Genomic DNA, 19107 nt, shown 5'->3' on the forward strand with positions numbered 1-19107 from the left:
TAGTGTCTCTTTGCCTTCTTTGTGTTGTTGCCCTTCAGTTTATAGGGCCTTATTCTGTCGCCTTCAGGTAGGCCAAGGTAGGAATACTTTCTTCCCTAAAGTATTTCTGGATCTCACTCTCAATCCTCTTCGGCACCCTAGTCGTCCTGTACACCATTGTTGTTCCTTCTGTGTGCCGCTTGGCTCAGCTATCAGTTTTGCCTACACTTATTTGCACCAACAGTTTTTAAGGCCCCTAGGTCATAATATTATCAGCGTTCGTAGAGTGCTTTGTTATTTTATGCCTCGTCTCCTGTGATGTTGTGCCTTTTTTGCACCTTATCTTTGGCATTTTTTGTCCCTGTTTTTCTATTTTGAGGGTCTTCACTCCTTATCCACTGTTGATCAGCCTTTTTGGTCCCCCTGTGTTTCGGCCGTCTCACTCCTCACCTTTGGGACCCCAATGGTGCCCCCCCTTTGAGGAGTCCACCTGCATCGCTGTGCTGGTTCCAGAATTGTGATCGGGACTTAGGCCCCTCCTCGGCCAGGCTGCTCACTCATGTCCCAGTTCTTCGTCGCGTCTACACCCATCTATCTCGCTACAGCTCAGCTTACCTCACCAGCAGGGCAGGATTTCCCCTTGCGTGGCTGGCTCTGCGGCGCCAGAAGACGTGCAGCCTGCTGGTGACACCGATCTTAGGCTCCACGGTTCTCCTGGAGTCTTCCAGCGCGACATTGGTCATTCTGGGTAATGCGCAAGGCCTAGGAGGGCTGCAAACACTTCCGACTCCATTCAGCGCAGGAGCGGCGCAGCCGCCCCATCAGGCCTACTCTTCCTCAGGCCTCCCCGGGCTCCACAGACCGATACCAGCCACACTACTGTCCCACAGAGGGGTCAGGGTTCAGGATTCGTGGCTGGGGCTCAGTTTCTGACATCGGATGGGGCACCATTGACCTTAATTGCTAGGGCCACTTTTCTTGCTCTGGTCAGGCACAGCCATCCTTAGGTTAGGAACTCCGCTTGGCTCACTATTTGCGGTGATCGATTTCTACAGTTTTTCACCATGGAAGACTGCCGTTCTTCAACTCGCCGAGGTCTAGGGATATTGCGACACAATTTTGATTGACATTTTCACCGGTTTCGCCAGGATTTATGCAGGAGCTGGAGCTCAGCTCGAGCGCAACTAGCCGGCCATCTGTCAGGCCACGCCCCCCTAGCGATCGGTGTTAAAGGACCAACTGCAAGGAGGAGGAGTTGCAGAAGGTCACAGGGTGCAAATGAATTACATAAGTGGAGGTGGTAAATAAGGTCACAGGCTGCAGACTGCAGAGTGTCATGCGGTGCAAATGCATGCTGTGAGGAGCAGCCAGGCATGGGTTATAGGTTCAAGTGGCAGAGGGCCACAGGCTCTGTACAGCACAGTGAACTATTTGAGAGAAGGGCTAATGAAAATTTTTGCCGCTTGTCCAGTGAAGAAGCAGAGGGTCACAGGCTCTGTATAGCACAGTGAACTATTTGAGAGAAGGTCTAATATATAATTTTGCTGTTTGTCCAGTGAAGGAAAGACGTGTGCTTATGTCTTCAAGTACTTGAACAAGGTCTGCAATGTTTCACCATGAAGTACGGTCACTGTGCTTCACCTGGACATGCTCAGGCTGTTGTTGATGGGAGGCCAGAATTATCATGTGCATGTTCAGTATTGGCACCACCTTCCTCCTGCACTCTGAGGAGAGAAAGAGGCCAGACTGCAAATATGGCAGCCTGACGAGTATCCCTTTAGTCAGTAGCCAAACAGAGCTAGAAAATTAAACTGTTAAAAGGTGGGTGTGAGGGAGGGGCGGTGACCCCACAGTAATGCAAGAAATTTAAATGTGCATGTTTACATATTTAGGTGCAGATTTAAAAGCCCTTTGCGCAACTTTTGCGCCATTGTCGCATCACTTTTGTGACGCAGCAGCAGCATGTAAAATGTGGCCAATCTACAACGTGACTCAAGCCCTGCATCACGTTACACCTGCGTCAGGTATAATGTATGCAGGGTGTGCGTTGCCAAGCAAGAAAGCCTCATAAAAGTGACGCAGTGAAATGTACAAGATTTCACTGCGTCACTTCTATGCCGCCACTGCGTCAAAACCTACCGCTGGCTTAAAGCAGGCGTAAGGAGTTGATACGATGCATATGTGCTTTTATGATCTTTTTTAATAGATCGAATACTGATTTTAAATGAAATTAAATGAGTGACACAGTGTAGTGGGAATAAGCCTCAAAATGCATTGCTGGAGTCGCGTTGTTCTTGCTACACGACTCCAGCAATGCATGACTTTTGCCCCAACAGATGCGTCAGAATCTCTGACGCATCTGTCAGTCCTTGCGCCATGGTGCACTGAAGAAACAAATATTACAATACTCCTTCTCAGGGGTCTTACCAATAAGTAGTCCATTCAAAAGTGGCAAAGAAATCAACAGAGAATCTGAAATATGAAAAGACATCTTTATTATGATTAATTGTGAGGCTCCGTCGCCCAGCCACTCTTAAAGCAACTGAATGAGGGAGTCTGCCTGCATGGCCTCGCACAGGCCTTTTATACAGAAAATTGTGCTCTAGGCACACACATTCCTTATTATTATTAGTCACTCCCAGGACGTGCACACAAAGCGCCACTTTCAAGATAAGTCCAGGCTAAAAAAAGGATCGCACACATGCTTGGTTTCCTGTTCCATCAGGCCGGACAAACCCACCATAAAACCTTCAACCAGATCGATGAACATGTCTTAAAAGAAAGGCAGCAACAGATGGGACGGAGATAGGAGCGGTGGGAACGGTGCCATAAAAGATCGGACATGTCCTGCTCTTTGAACTTTATTGCGCCAGCTGCTGAACAAGGAACTGGCTTGGGAGGTTAGCTTCAAGCAACAGGGTCAGCTGTCGTCAGGTCATGCAGAAGTCAGCACAAACCCATGCTAAGGTTATGTCCTTTAAATGCTTGCTCTGCCATGGGGAGAGCCTACTGTAAGGGCAACGAATAACATGGCTGCTATTTACAAGATGGAACCCAAGTGTTCAATACAAAACCTTCAAATGCACAGTGAATCCATTGGTGTAACATGATGAAAATACTCATGCATACCGCATTCATCATTTGCGGTTCACTGATACCAAATTCATAACAGAATCATGACATTTAAAACACAGGTTCAGAATTTTCAGAACCACAGAGCATCCTTTTGCCCTTACATAGGCAATAACCTATACTCATGCTAAATCTGAGTCCATGTCTATATTCATCACTAGCTGGTGTTGATGTAAATACTGTACCAAAGGAATTATCAGTAAACTCTGACCTAACCAGTTCATGTTCAGGTAAAATATGAAGCTCATGTGAAGAAACAGTAGAAAAAGAAAGAGTACGTTGGGAAGTTGGTGCAGACGTCAATTGTGTAGGAGGAAACAAACCAAAATATAGTAGCCAATAAAATACATAAAAGTATTAAAATAGATAGAGCTATACCGCACTTAGAGAACAATATTCTGTAATGTCTGTTTTTCATCTCTTGCTTTTTATCGTCATTCCTCAATACAATCTCCATTTTCTAATGTCGCTCACGCAATCTTGGTAGAGTACTTCAGCTGTGATTATTAGCAGGTCATAGGAACCCTGCAAGTCCTGCAGGCCTACTGCCACTACTCAGGTCACAAACTGATCCGTTGGTACTCCTACGTGACCCTGCAACTGGCAAATGGTAACCAATCAAAAATGTAACAAAAAACCATAATACAATTCAGCAAGAGAAAAAGAACAACAAAAAGTCAAATGCGAAATACTTGCACAATCCTAAGCAGAAAGCAAATCCTAGAATTATCTAATAACGTCTTATATTGCTTCCTACGCATTTCAGTAACTCATTATATGTTTAAGTGAAACAGTGGTGTTCCTGCTCAATGCTCTCAGATGAAAAAGGAATACTCTTCCACAGAGAGTGGACTTTATTCTGCTTTTACTAAACAGAATAGTACTTTAAAACAATGCCAGCAAAGCAGCAAAAATTAGTTTCCAAACTTCGAGTCTATACAAGCTCACAGAAAATACCCAAAGTCCATCAAATCCGCTTCCAGTGTTTTCTTTGCGTTGGGCCTCTTCAAGTCAGGCCTTTCATGAGGAGACAATACTGTTTAGTTGGAGTGCCGTCCGGGGAAAACACTCACAGCTCACTCGAAAGTCTCAATGTCTCAAAACAATGCACCAGTGTCTCTTCTTTGTGGCAGACACTACAAAGGATGTGCTGTTCATTGATCAAGGGCACAAAGCATATCGTGCAGATCCAAGCACTATTTGGAAACGACCAGCAAAATCAGCAGCACTTTCAGGCTCCAACACTCATTATTTCGTGTCAGAGGACGCTCAAGCTGCTCTCTCCTGGGCACCAGAATGTAGTGCCTTTTTCCAAACGTGGATGCTTGGGTGCAATGCCTTTCCACTGGCGCAAAGCAAGAGAGGTGTGAATGTGGCCAAAACTCGGGCCAAGGGCTCAAGGGAATGTACACTGACAGAGGTTTTCCAGCACATAACAGGTACAGAGCCCAAACGAAAACTCTCATTCTGTGGAAAACAAGGAACCGGCTCCTCCTTTTTTCTGCAACGCCTTTCTCAAATCAACTGCCTTGCTTTGGAGGTGCCATTGATGTCGCGCTGATGATCGTTGTCCAGCTTCGCGACTTCCTTGTTTGCAAGAAGTGTCGAGCCAGGAAATCTGTTCATCTTGGAGCGGTCACTGATGGGGAGTGAGCTTAGTGTTGATCACAGGTCTGCAGGGAATCACTCTTCCTTTAACTCTGGAAGATCTTAGCAGGACCCTAGTGATGTAGGATATGTAACACAATTGTTAGTTTCCTTCAAATCAAGCACAAAAAACAGTTCATGTGTTTTAACAAGAGGACTGGTGAGCAGGTGGCCTGCAATCTGCAAGGGAGTGACAATGTGCCATGAGCATAAAATACAAGAGCAAAGGCAAAAGGGCAAAACAGTATCTTTAGAATCTTCAGGTATGTTCTTTTCATTATTCTCTGTCATCTATAGCTACACAGGAATTCTATCAAAATGAATTTCCTCACACAGTGGCATTGTCTAATGGGGTAAATACATGTGTTCCCTCAATGACTAAGCCTAGGTGTTCCTAAATTCCTTATCTAGAACATCTCGAATAGAAAAACAACATGATTCAGATTATAAAAGACATGAAGAAAAATCCCTTAAACAAATGTGCATTAAGTGCACTATGCAATACAAAAGGCTAATGATCAAATGTGAAGACAAAGAACAAACACTAGAAAGTCCTGGTATTTGCATGTTTAGAACACATCTAATCCCACCAAAAATTAAAGCAGCAGGAACACAAGAGAGCTGAAAAATTAAAAATAGACATTGGAACCAGCCTATCATTACCTTGATAGTCAGTCTGAAAAAACATTTTACATAACATGGGGGGTCCCTAATACATAACTACAGTCTAGAAGTGTGCACATAAACAATACACCCATAATAATAAATGGGCTGACTGGTGAAAGGAATATGGAAAAGGGGGAAATGGAATTAGGACACAACTAAAATGCCTAATAACTAAGCATAATGCGACATTGGTCAGGGGCGGAACAACAAAAGAAAAATCTATAGGAAGAACAGGAGTTTGCTTGGGTGACTCAGGCATGTGACACAGCACCAAGAGAACGGGGAATACACAAAAGACCAAAGTTACACAAATTCTAATTCTATGTTCCTGTTCTCTCTTCAGGGAGAGGAAAAATGAAACCTGGCTTCCTTTCAAGGGACAAAGCCATATGCTATTTGGGAAACAAAACATGATTAAATAACGCAATATAAAAATTAGGTCACCGTGAGTCACAGATCTATAATTCTATCCTTAGGTCCAATCAAGGATACATAACAATTTAGGGCTGCCTATTCCTTTAAGGGAATGTGCAGTACGTAACATCAGGTGATACACTTTGAACCTGTTATATTTGTTTAGTTTTTTTTTCAATACAGCCAAATGTATAGCCAAAGGTAGGCATGCACTGGTAAAAGTGCTGCCATTATTCCTCACAGTATGCAAACCATATCTGTGAAATTTATCATTATTCCAAATTCATCCAATAATTGTGTAGCGGTACATATCGTCATACGGACCTCTTCAGAACACAGGAGAACTTGTGATGGTAACAACACAAACAAAACATACAAAAATGCAGCACCATGGCATGTGTATTTTATGCACTTTAAACCTGCAGCCAAAAACCCAATATTTGGGCCTGTCTAAATTGTCAGGTCCAAACTCCCACCGTTTGACATTGAGCACAACGCAGTTGTAGGTCCATTGTCAAATATAATATGTCATGACAGCTGTAAATACCTCAAACAGAAACATGTACATTTCTTTCTGTTAAAGAAATGACGCAAAAACACATCTTTTGTCAATTAGCCAAACTCACGTGTCTTCTCCTCTTAAGAACAATCCATAAACAATCTGTTGGCAAAAAGCAGAAAAACACACAACACCAAAAAAAACACATTGGAAGAGACACAGAAATATTTTACATCACTTAACCAAGACTTCTCGACATAAAACCACCTTATTCTTATCGTTCTAAAAGAAATTGTTACACTTATACTCCATATGCATGTTATTTTTAATGAGCAATTTCTTTAACTAGGCCTATAACCTTCAAAATTGTGTGAAAAAGGCTGCATGTTATTTTTATCTAAGACTGGATGCATCATTTCGTTTTCTGTAAAATAAACACAGCTAGCAAACATTATTTTCCTTAACGTGGAAACACAATGTAGCAGTCCTGCCAAGCATTTAACACGATGTTTAAAGAAACCCCTTTTCATCTCCCCTTTTAAATCAAGTTCCTTCATGTTACCACGGTGAAACCAGAAACCTTACCCTTAGCAGCCGTTCAGAGAGGTCATTCTGCATTCCTTGGAAACAAAGGCCTAATTTAGAGGCTGTAAATGGCAACACACGAGGGGCCTTCTCCATAATTTATGGGGAAACACTTAAAAGAGAACCTCACAGCGAGCGCGCTGAGCCATCTGTTGCAAATTCTCCCAGCCCCCGCCTCTGCCACAGTGGAGCTGACAAAGCCAGTAGGCTGGATCTAATCTGCAATAGTTCAAGCTAGTTAAAAAAAAATAATTTCTCTTTTTAGGCGCTAAAATTATCTCAATTCCCATATTATTAGACTATATTCACTGTCAATTTGTCTCAAAAGCTAAAGACACACAGACCAGTTTTTGAGAGTAATTACTTGTTGCAATCCTATGGCACACACTTCATCAGTGTTAAATAAGCAAACTTTCCGTAGGCCTAGCTTGAAGATAGAACCTCCAATCCTTATATTAAAACAAGCCTGTGTACTGGCACATTAGCCCACTGAATCACAAGAAAGCACAACCTTATATCAAAACCTAAATGCATGCATTTGCTTAAGGCTGAGACACTTTAAGGAAAGCAAAAATGCAGTTTAAACAGTGAATTTACTCAAAATCGACTTTCTGATTTTGGGCATCAAAAAATGAGTATCCTACAATCTTCTTGCAGAATATGTATTACTAGAAAGTCTATTACATAATCCATGAGGCAGGTTTTTGAAAATAATAATTTATACGTTATAAAAATGAGCTGGCTTGCGCCTATGGCAAGCGAATTTATACACATGAATTCTTGTCATTTTAGTGATGCAACATAACGTAAATCACATTTTAATGCTAAGAGGTTATAGTATGAGTGCTAAGCTTTATAAATATTAAAAAACGATTTTGGTAGCACTAATTTTTATTAATTATTTTTCCATATTTAATAATTTTTGTCTTCTAATAAAACCCAACTATTTCTGTTTGTGATTGTTTTACATATAAGAGCCCGCTACATCCCTTGCCTATTATTTAGATGCATCTACTCACAAACCTGAGCGCATATGCCTAATTTAAAAAGCGTCACATTCTGCGTCACTTTTAGGGCCTCTGTCATGGAAAAGGGCAGTCATGCAAAATTCCACCCGTGTTTAACTGCAAAAAAAATTGCTGGCTGAAGAAACATTCCTATGCAAATATACTGCAGCTAAAAACGTTTTGCCTGTGAACATTTAATACAGTGCATGTAAGTGAAAACGCTGTAAATGTATTTATTTCTGCAAAAACATGTAATTTCGTTTTTGGCTGGGGCCTTATTTATATCCATTAAATGTGAACCACACACATTGAGCTCATTTCAGACATAAACAGAAAGTGTTGAAAACATTTAGGACACACAATACAGCGCTCTCTAACCATTTCTTGTAAATCGCGCCGTCGCAATTTACAACAAAACTCACAAACAAAATAGACATGTAAACACACATTTTAACCACGCATTCAAACACACATTTAAACCCACAAATCAACACTCAGGACGAAAACAGGACAGTCCGGACTATACGTAGCTGTAAGTCATATTTACAAGAAACACTGCTCAACAGTGTAAAAACCAAAAATACACTCAATTCACTAGCTGCAGCTGGCAGAACACCAAAAATCGTTCTGCATATCCATTCATAAAATTACACAGAGCAAAGGATCCTTGTTATGTATTATATCATATTTTAGTTCTCTGGGGATACAAAATCACCAAGGAAGAAATATGTTTGTAAATCTAACCTATTTAGATAAACCGGCTAATTCAAGCGTATACAAAGTTGGCCAATACAAAGCTCCAAATTCGCTAAGATCAGGCATCTTATAGCTCACTAATCCAGCATCAAACTTCAAGGGGTTATCTCCATTGATACATTTGCAAATATGCAAACCCTCGGTTATTGAAAATTGCAATCTTCAAATAATACAAAGAACCAAACAAAGAACTACTAAGGACTGGGAGCGACCCACTTAAATGAAACAACCAAGTTTCAACAACAAAGGCCAAGTTTCAAAGTACAAAGCAAATGTCAAACAGATGCCAAGTTTACAAATTTGAAACAAATGTTCCTAAAACGGAACCACAAAGCTAACTGGGAGCGACCCACAAATACTTATCAAAGCTGTACCAAACAAATAGGTGTCCAAATTCTAACTGCCAAGTTCTAACTGCACTAACAGTCTCTTTTAAAAAAACTTACGCCAAAAAGGGTTGCTCAGTCAGGAGTGACATCTTTTGGAGAGTTTTCAATCAGAGAAATCAAAAATATACTGAGCCGCAAAGACAGAGAATCCCCCAGAACCTCCGTGCACAGAGTACCTCTTTTAGTAGATTTCTGTCTTGCCTTCCCCAGCAGAATTCTGTTCTCTGAAAAATTTCTCCTCCAGGTAGTCACTTCATGATGAGGCCCCCGTTGGTTGCGCCAACTGAAGAAACAAATATTACAATACTCCTTCTCAGGGGTCTTACCAATAAGTAGTCCATTCAAAAGTGGCAAAGAAATCAACACAGAATCTGAAATATGAAAAGACATCTTTATTATGATTAATTGTGAGGCTCCGTCGCCCAGCCACTCTTAAAGCAACTGAATGAGGGAGTCTGCCTGCATGGCCTCGCACAGGCCTTTTATACAGAAAATTGTGCTCTAGGCACACACATTCCTTATTATTATTAGTCACTCCCAGGACGTGCACACAAAGCGCCACTTTCAAGATAAGTCCAGGCTAAAAAAAGGATCGCACACATGCTTGGTTTCCTGTTCCATCAGGCCGGACAAACCCACCATAAAACCTTCAACCAGATCGATGAACATGTCTTAAAAGAAAGGCAGCAACAGATGGGACGGAGATAGGAGCGGTGGGAACGGTGCCATAAAAGATCGGACATGTCCTGCTCTTTGAACTTTATTGCGCCAGCTGCTGAACAAGGAACTGGCTTGGGAGGTTAGCTTAAAGCAACAGGGTCAGCTGTCGTCAGGTCATGCAGAAGTCAGCACAAACCCATGCTAAGGTTTTGTCCTTTAAATGCTTGCTCTGCCATGGGGAGAGCCTACTGTAAGGGCAACGAATAATATGGCTGCTATTTACAAGATGGAACCCAAGTGTTCAATACAAAACCTTCAAATGCACAGTGAATCCATTGGTGTAACATGATGAAAATACTAATGCATACCGCATTCATCATTTGCGGTTCACTGATACCAAATTCATAACAGAATCATGACATTTAAAACACAGGTTCAGAATTTTCAGAACCACAGCGCCGAATTGTAAATAATGTGCATCCATGGTGGCGCAAGTGTTTCTCGGAGTAGCGCTGGGAAAGTGACACATCTCTACAGATGCGTCACTTTCTTATAAATCTCCCCCTTAGTGTTGTGGGTTTATTTTGCAGTGCGTTGTGACTTATTTTGTATTCAAACACTGGTAGGAGAAGGCACAGGATACAAAAAGGCACCCGGAGGACATCACTGGGAAGATTTACAAGCCCTGTGTGCCACTTTTGCGCCGCAGTTGCGTCACTTCTGTGACGCAGCTGCAGCGTAAAGCTAGCAGCATGCTCCAGGAGATTTACAACGTGACTGCGGGGGAGTTGCATCACATTGTGAAGCCCTGCGCCACATGAGGGCGTACCAGCGCAGGGTAGGCGTTCCGGCGAAGGAACGCCTCGGAAAAGTGCCTGAGTGAAATCTATAAGATTTCACTCAGTCACTTTTCCAACCCCGCTGCGTCAAAGGCGCCCGCGACACAACTCCAGCACTGCGCCAACCTTACGCCTGCAGATGCGACACACATCTGTTTATCCTTGCACCATGATAGGCCGCATGGTAACTGCGGCGCATATGTGGTGGTGCAAGGGTAAACTTGTGTCACGCACCTTTCACGGCGCATTCCCTGTTGATTTGCAGGGATGCACCAGGAAACGTAAATCTGCCCCCACATGTCTAAAAAATACCTTGTGGGCAGTAGCATAGCAAGGATACCAAGTGTCCTGGTGCCAATAAGAAAAATGTCCCCCTGACTGTTATTGTAGTGACAATACAGAAACTATCAGGGTTCAATGAGCTCTGGTGCCACTGCACCGGCTGCACCAATGCCAGCTACGCCCCAGGTTGTAGAACAACATTTCCTCAGTTCACTTAGGGAAGAGGTTGTGAAACGAACGTTCTTGGCATGGCCAAACGAGAAGAAGGGGCCTGGAACGGTGAGAAAAATAAACATGTCACGGATTGGGAACTGGGGGGCATATTATCTAGGGCTGGCGATAATTATCGCTGAGTGTGCTTTGCCCTTAATTCCATGACCACCTCCCATGTCAGGTATGCCTAACTCAGGAATTTAGCAGATGTTAAACTGAGGTGAAACATTGCGAAAGCGATAAAAATGGCTTATTGGTGATGTCAACATCCTTCGATTTTATCTTAAATTGGGATTCAACTGTCATACTTTACAGACCCAGGGGGCATATTATCTATATTGCAAAGGCAGCTTCGCGATATGTAGCAGAGGCACAGAAAGGGAACCCTACCCCCCCAACTGGCGATATAGGTAGGCGAAATACGATATGAGTGTGAAGTAACCAAGTTTCAAGGAGGTTTGTATAAGTCAAAGTGATCGTCTAGCGAGGACCAGATTTTCCTGAGTGGCGGACGCCATGGGGTAGTAGCTAAGGCTATGTTGTCAGCTCCTCTTAAGTTGGTAACCCAGTTCAACCAGTGGGGGAAAGAAGCTTTGTTCGTGCTTTTTCCAGTTATTAAGTATGATTTTAACTGCAGCCGTCAGCAGTAGGTCGAGTAGGGCTTTGTCCTCATCATTGAGTGTGACGGCTTTGGCAAAACCTAGAACGAGCGTTGAAAATTCTCTTGGCAGGGTGATATGGAGGACTTTAGTTATAAAATCAAAGATTCTGTCCCAATAGGAGGTTACACAGGAGCATCTGAAAATTAGGTGTTCCAGGTCTCCTCCCTCACCTGTACAGTTCCAGCACGTGTCGTCGGTCTTGATTTTGTGGAGAAACAGCCTCCTAGGTGTCCAGAAGGCCTTATGTAGTAGCCAGAACTTGGTTTGTGAGAGTGTAGGGCATATTTTGTGGCGAGTGGTGGGCTCCCAAGTACTGGCCCAGTCTATGTCTGAGGTAGGTGTGGATGAGAATGAATCCCAGTAGCGTTGGAGAGGTACATTTAAGGAGGACGATTGTGGGCGCATTAGTTTATACAGTCTAGAGACTTGGTGGCCCAATTTGTTAAGGGAGGTGAGCAAGCCTGGGAGGGAGGGGGTGACATCCTTCAGGTTAGCTTTCGCTAGTGCTACTTAAATGTGTAAGAAGTTATAAAATTCAACATTGTGTAGAAGGAACCTATTCTGAATTTCCCTAAAGGTTAGTGGAAGCGAGTTTTCGGTGAGTTGGTGGGGGAATAGTATACCTCTATCTATCCAGGAGGAGTAATTTAGAGTTTTCCCTTTGTATGTAACGGTGGCATTGTGCCATAGCGACTCCCAATTTGAGTGTCGGAATTGTTGTGGCAGGTGTTTACTAACTTGTAGAAGAGCTATTTTAGTTTTCTTGAAAATAGGGCCCGAGCCTAAGGTGGGACGGAGTTTAATGGTGAGTAGGGCACAGGGGTTGAGGCCATTCAATATTGACCTTTCCACAGAGAGCCACACAGGGGTATAATCAGTCTGTGAGGTTATCCAGTGCAACCCTGTTTTGCTAAAAAGGCTATTTGGTAAATTTTGAAATCCGCCAGGTTGACTCCTAATTTTTTGTCTAATCGTAATTTCTTTAAACTGATTCTGGCTTTTTTGCCCTGCCATAGAAAGGACTTGTTATGAAACTCTTTGGAGAGCATGAGCGGGAGCATAGTGATGAGGTAGTTAACTAGGGGGGATATCATCATTTTTATGGTTTCAATACGGCCTTACCAGGTGATGAAACGGGGTGACCAACCGTCTAGCAGTCTTTTGATTTTGTCCAGGGTTTTGTTTTCGTTATGTTTAACGGTACTTAGAAGGTCATCGGTAAAGTCTATCCCCAAATATTTAATCACGTCTGTTTGCCAGATTAGGCCGGAGTCGCCCAGTACTTCTCTAGGAGTGTGGACATTTAGAGGTTTTACTTCGGATTTATCTCTATTTAATTTGTAGCCGGATAGGGAGGAGTATTTGTCTATTGAGGTCATTAGCCCAGCGATGGAGTTAGCAGGGTCTTCCGTAGCGATTAGGATGTCGTCGGCATACGCTGCTAACTTGACTCGCGTGTCCCCAAAGGAGATACCCGCACTGTCTCCGTTATTTTTGATGTCTGTAAGGAGGGGCTCAAGGGCTAGAGAAAGAGAGCTGGGGAGAGAGGGCAGCCTTGTCTGGTACCTTGGTATAGGCGGAACGGGTCGGATAGGGTGCCGTTTATAGCTATCCTGGCAGAGTAGCCATTTGCTGGGTTCTTTCTTTCTTTTCTGTATTAGTTTTTTCTTGTTATGTTATTACACACGGAGCCGCCTGTGGAAAGCGCCGGGACACTCTTTTAGAGTAGCTGTGCGCTATATAAGTTTATTTTAACATAACATAACTTAACATAACATCACCATCCTGGTAAAGGAGTCGCCAAGGTTGAAAGAATGCATGCACTGTTGTAGGAAGGACCACGAGACCTTGTCAAAGGCCTTTTCCGCGTCCAAGGTTATCGCTACCATTGGGGAGGAAGAGGTCTTTGCTTTTTCTAGAAGGTAACATATTAGTCTTGTGTTGTCATTTGACATCCGGTGTTTTAGGAAGCCAACCTGCGAGGGGCTAATTAATTTGTGGAGGATGGAATTTAGTCTGGTCGCCAACATTTTTGCATACATTTTGCAATCAAGATTTATCAAAGAGATAGGACGGTAATTTTTACTGAGTAGGGGGTCCTTCCCTTCCTTGGGTATTACTATAATCATGGCCTCACTCATCGATGGGGAACACCGCCACTGGCCGCAGTAGAGTTATAAAGTTTAAGGAGCGGAGGGCTAAGTTGGTCTGTAAAGGCCTTATAGAAGGGTGCAGTGAAGCCGTCCAGACCGGGGGCCTTATTATTCTTCAGGGTGTTAATTGCTGCTCTGATTTCTGTGCTAGAAATTGGGGAGCCCAGGTGAGACCTATCAGTTTCAGAAAGTTTGGGAAGGTGGAGTGAATTGAGGTAGTCCAAGCATGCTGATTCATCTAATATTTTGTCATTTTTGTATAGGTCTTCGTAGAATGTTTTGAAAGTGTCAAGGATATTAGATTGTTTAGTATGTGTGATGTTTCTGGAATCTTTAATGGACAATATGGTGGTCAGTTTCTGTTTATGTTTGAGGTAGGAGGCTAACAGTTTCCCAGCTTTGTTGCCCTCGCACAGTTTTAGGGCCTTGAAACGATTGATCCATACACCCGCCCGTTTGCTGGTGATGGTGTTGTATTCGTACTTTCTTTTGGTTAGTGTATCTAGTACTATATTATCTAACGGCTTGGATTTGTGTTGGGCTTCCAGTGCACCAATCTGGTGTTCCAGAGTCTCTAGTTCTTTATTTAGCGCCTTGTTTGTCTTGGCCCTGATGGTGATGGTGACCCTGCGAATTGTGGCTTTCAGAGCATCCCACAGGGTGTTGAGTGTCGGAGGTGTCATTTATGGATAGGTATTCCTCAATGGCATTAGTTATTAGTAATTTGTTAGTGGGATCTGAAAGTGTCTCATCGTTAAAGCGCCATCTCTTGGGTGGGAGAATCGATTTAGAGCCAGCCAGCTTGGTGCGGATACAGGCGTGATCAGAGACCAATTTAGGGGCTATTTCTGTCTCCTCTATAAGATGTGTAAAGGGGCTTGAGATCAAGATGAAGTCAATACGTGAATAGGAGTTGTGTGGTGCGGAGTAAAATGTATAATCCCTACCGTCCGGGTTTTGGAGGCGCCAGGAATCCTTCAGATTATATCTATCACAGAGGCAAAGGAGGGCGTCAAGCGAGCGGGAGGGGTGGTAGGCACATTTGGATTGCCTATAAAGAATCGGGGCAAGGGGGAGATTAAAGTCTCCTCCCACAATCAACAGGTCCTCTGAAGGGATGGGTTCTAATGAGCGGGAGACAGAGTCCCAGAATTCCGGGTCGTCTGCATTTGGGCCGTAGATATTTACTACATGAATGGGGTTGTCTTCCCTTAGAAGGTTTGTAATGGAAAGTCTACCTACTTTGTCGTGAGAGTGCGAGACTAGTGTAAGATTAGCTTTTTTCGCTAAAAGGGTGATTACCCCCCTTTTTTATGAATTGCTGGTGAAGTCAGAATGTGTGACGCCCAATGGATGTTCAGAAAGCGTAGATCATCCTCGGACAGTTTGGTTTCTTGAAGTAATATAATGTCCCCCTTAGATTTGGTAAGATACTCGAGAACTTTCCTCCTTTTTACCGGATGGTTGAGGCCCTTAACATTCAGAGAGACTATTGTGAGATCATCGGCTAGTGATTTTGCCTTAGCCATTGGAGATGGGGAACATCGCTGGGAAAGTGCGTTGTAATCTAAGGATATCAGTGAATAGCGCCGCGAGCTGCTCAGCGCGGACAGCATGTGGGCCATTGCATGGAGGTACATTGGACTGCAACGAAATACACATGTCATATGTGAAATAGGTAAACATAAGTAAAAAAACAGTACAAAACAGAAAAAAAGACTAAGAATCTTTGAACTCTTTTAGCTCCATTTTCTCCCCCCCCTGTCCCCTCCCTCCCCCAGCCCCCTCCCCCTGTCCCTCCCTCCCCTCCCCCAAAATACGTACATCGGGAGTGCGACGGCAGTCCCGTGCAAGGCGGAAGTCAGGGATACACAGATGATAGCTAGTAGCTTCCCTAGACCTTGAGAATGTAGTGGTAGTAATGAACTTGAAATCCTTTACACAGTTCAGACTGCAATGACGCTGAAAAAAGACCTATTAATTATAACAGTACACATTGAGCGAGGCTAGAGAGCGAAGGCATTTCGCGGTAAGGCGTAACGATTATAACGATAGCACTTAGGAACTACCAGTGCCAACGAGCAATAAAGAGCAACCATAGTACAATACCATATTGAGGCACGAGGCCTGCTTGCATTAAAGCTGCGGCAACTACCTCCGCAGAGAGGCAAACTTTAAAGGAAAACAGTGACCTTAGGAAGTATCATATATCACGAGTAATAGAGAGCAACAATTGTACGATAATACATTGGGGCTTGAGGCCTACTTACAGTAAAGTTGTGGGTACCTGCATCCGTAGGAAAGTAAACAGTAAAGGAAACACTGGAACCATGTTAAGAACAAACAGGCTCACTATGCAGGAAAGTGAACATTGAGGCGAAGGGCTTCAATTACAAAGCTAGGGTATTGATGCTAGAATTAAAGCTAGAATGACAATGTCAGTATCATAACCGTAAACAGTTTGATGAGCTAATGTGATGAGCCAATTGGAGGATGAGTTCACGTTTTCCTTTTGTTCGAGAGGCCGGACGCTAAGTCCATTTCTTGTTCGCGACGGTCTTCCAGAAGATCAGCAAGGGCTCTGGGGTCCGTGAAGTATTTCGGGTGGCCATTGACTACAACCCTGAATTTCGCCGGACCAGCAAAGGAGAAATTAATGTTTCTGGATCTTAGCTTGTCTCTGAGCTCCAGGAAACCTTTGCGGATTGCCACCGTGTCTCTTGAGTAGTCTTGTGTGAAGATGATTCTATGACCTTCCCATGAGATGGAGTGGTTTCTTCTTGCGAATTGAAGGATCATCTCAACGTGCTGAAATCTGAGCAGTTTGCAGATCAATGGTCTGGGGCCATTGTTATTATTATTATTATTATTATTATTATTATTATTATTATTATTATTATTATTAAACAGTTTTGTATAGCGCGTGGTTACCCTGGAGCATCCCAGGAACTCCTGGTAGCGAAAGTGGGAATCCTGTGTGCCCTATCCAATTCAAGGCCATGTGGAAAGTCTAATTTGGTGATCATGGGAATCCACGATTCAAGGAAGGCCACGCAGGAATACGCATCTTTTTCGGAATTCTCCGGAACGCCAAAGATCTTGATGTTACCTCTTCTGTTCCTATCCTCCAACTCCGCATTGTGGCGTTTAAGTTCTTCCGTGGACTTTTCTAGACATTGGATCTTGGAAGCTGATTGTTTTGTGAGGTCCTCCACGTCGCTTATACGTTGTTCAGCCGCACCCAGGCCCGTGTTCATTACATTTATATCAGCTCTGATCGCAGTGAGTTCTAGTTGCATAGAGTCGGTATTGGCTTTGGTGGATTTTGAGAGTTCATGTAGGTCTGCTAGTTTCCTGAGAATCATTTCCATATTGGCTGCCATATCTGCTTTACTTTTGATGGGGGAGTCCAAAAGTGAGTCCGATTGCGCCTTTTTAGTAATATTTCTGTCCTTCCTATTCGCCATTGCTGCCTGATGTGTGTCCGCTTTTGCTGGGAGCTGGGTAGACCTTAAAATGCTGTAGGACAATGCAGGCTTGCAGACTGGGCATCCACGCAAAAAGAATCGCAAAAAGAATCGGCTGCAGGACTACTTTTGCGCCTGGGATCTCGTAAATGGTCAGGGCCCGGCTCCAAGGGTGGCAGGACACTGGCTACAGGCTTATGGGAGGGTAGGGAGCGCACAGAGAATTGAGTAGGCGCTGTGACAGATCGTTACTTATCAGATGGGTTGCGCTGCTCATTTAGGTCAGGGGTGAGTTTCTCCGCTTAAGGTGGTACTTCGGCTATGAGGCAACGAGGCAGGCCATGATTACCGCATGGTAGGCAGTGTAAAGTGGCAGGTGAGGCCTACCACGTGGCACGGAGGTGACGGCAAATAAGGGACAATGACGCTGGTAGAGGGTTAGCCGGAAAGACCCCGAGCGGTCTTCCGCATGTTTATTTATACCCCGGCGCGAGCCCCCCCCCGGGGTTGTGCGTGCGTGCGTGGGGGAAAAGATACATTGTAGTGGAGAGCCCGAGTGGCTCTCTACATCCCTCCTTTGTTTTAGTTCTTTCTGCTCCCAGACACTCGAACCACAGTTCAAGGAGATGTCCACGCAAAGTCCCTCAGCCGTTGGCTGGGCATCGGATTGGGCCTCAGACTGTAGTGACGACTCCGGACCCCTGATGGTTCGACAACCCCGGCCGGGGTTGCCCTCGGATCAGCGCTCGCTTCCGATGCCCTTGGCTGACTCAGCTCGGCGCCGAGGCCGGGTGGCATTGGCCTCGGTAGACTCTCTCCACGTGTCGGTCCTGGCAGAGAACTCGGGGACCTGGGACAATTTGCGCCTTCCAGCACCAGCTCTTCCGCTTCCGTTTCTACTGCTCGCTGGCGCTCAGCGACTGCTTCGGTTGCCTTCTTAAAGCAAGATATGTTTCGTGTCACAGTATGTCCGTTTCTCTTAGCTGTGACCATTGTCCCTTGAACCTTGTCTACTCTCCACACTTCGGGTTCAAATGGTGTCCTAAACTTCCACCCTGGATAGCGATCCTTGACGACCACTGCATCCCCTTCCTTGATGTCCGATTCTTTGGCGCGGCGATGTAGGCTTGCTTTGGAGTTGGTGAACTGTCTCCTTGCCTGGGTGGCATCGGCATCTCTCTCTGTCGGCACCCATTCACTCACCGTGGGTATGCCATCTCTGGGGGCCCGTTTGAACAGTACGTGAGCCGGGGCGCACTTTGTCGTCGAGTGCGGTGTTTGCCGATAGGCTCCTAGAAACTGATCCAGGGCTATCTCCAGATCTTCCCCATTGTCCACCGCTATCTGAAGGGCTCTGTTTATTGTCCGCATCAGCCTCTCCACTTCTCCGTTGGCTTGAGGCCACAGCGGGGTGATCTTTCTATGCTTGATTCGGAGGGATTCCAGGTATGACTGGAACTCTCTCCCTTGAAAGGGGGGTCCGTTGTCGGACTTGATTTCCTCGGGAAGTCCCATCGTGGCAAATGCGCGGTTTAGTACCTTCTTCACGTGTGGGAAAGCTGTGGATGCGATGACTTCCACGATGGGGAATTTCGAGAAGGAATCCACCAGCACCAACATGTGCCTTCCATCCGGGAAGCTGCCAAAGTCAATACTGAGTTGGGTCCAGGGAGCCCGAGGTGCCTCTTCCGTGATCACTGGTGCTGGAGTGGGTTCGCCCCCGGTGATCGTGCAGGCGTGGCAGGACCGTATCATTG

The sequence above is a fragment of the Lissotriton vulgaris genome, chromosome 8, assembly GCF_964263255.1.
Source record: "Lissotriton vulgaris chromosome 8, aLisVul1.2, whole genome shotgun sequence".
NCBI lineage: Eukaryota > Metazoa > Chordata > Amphibia > Caudata > Salamandridae > Lissotriton > Lissotriton vulgaris.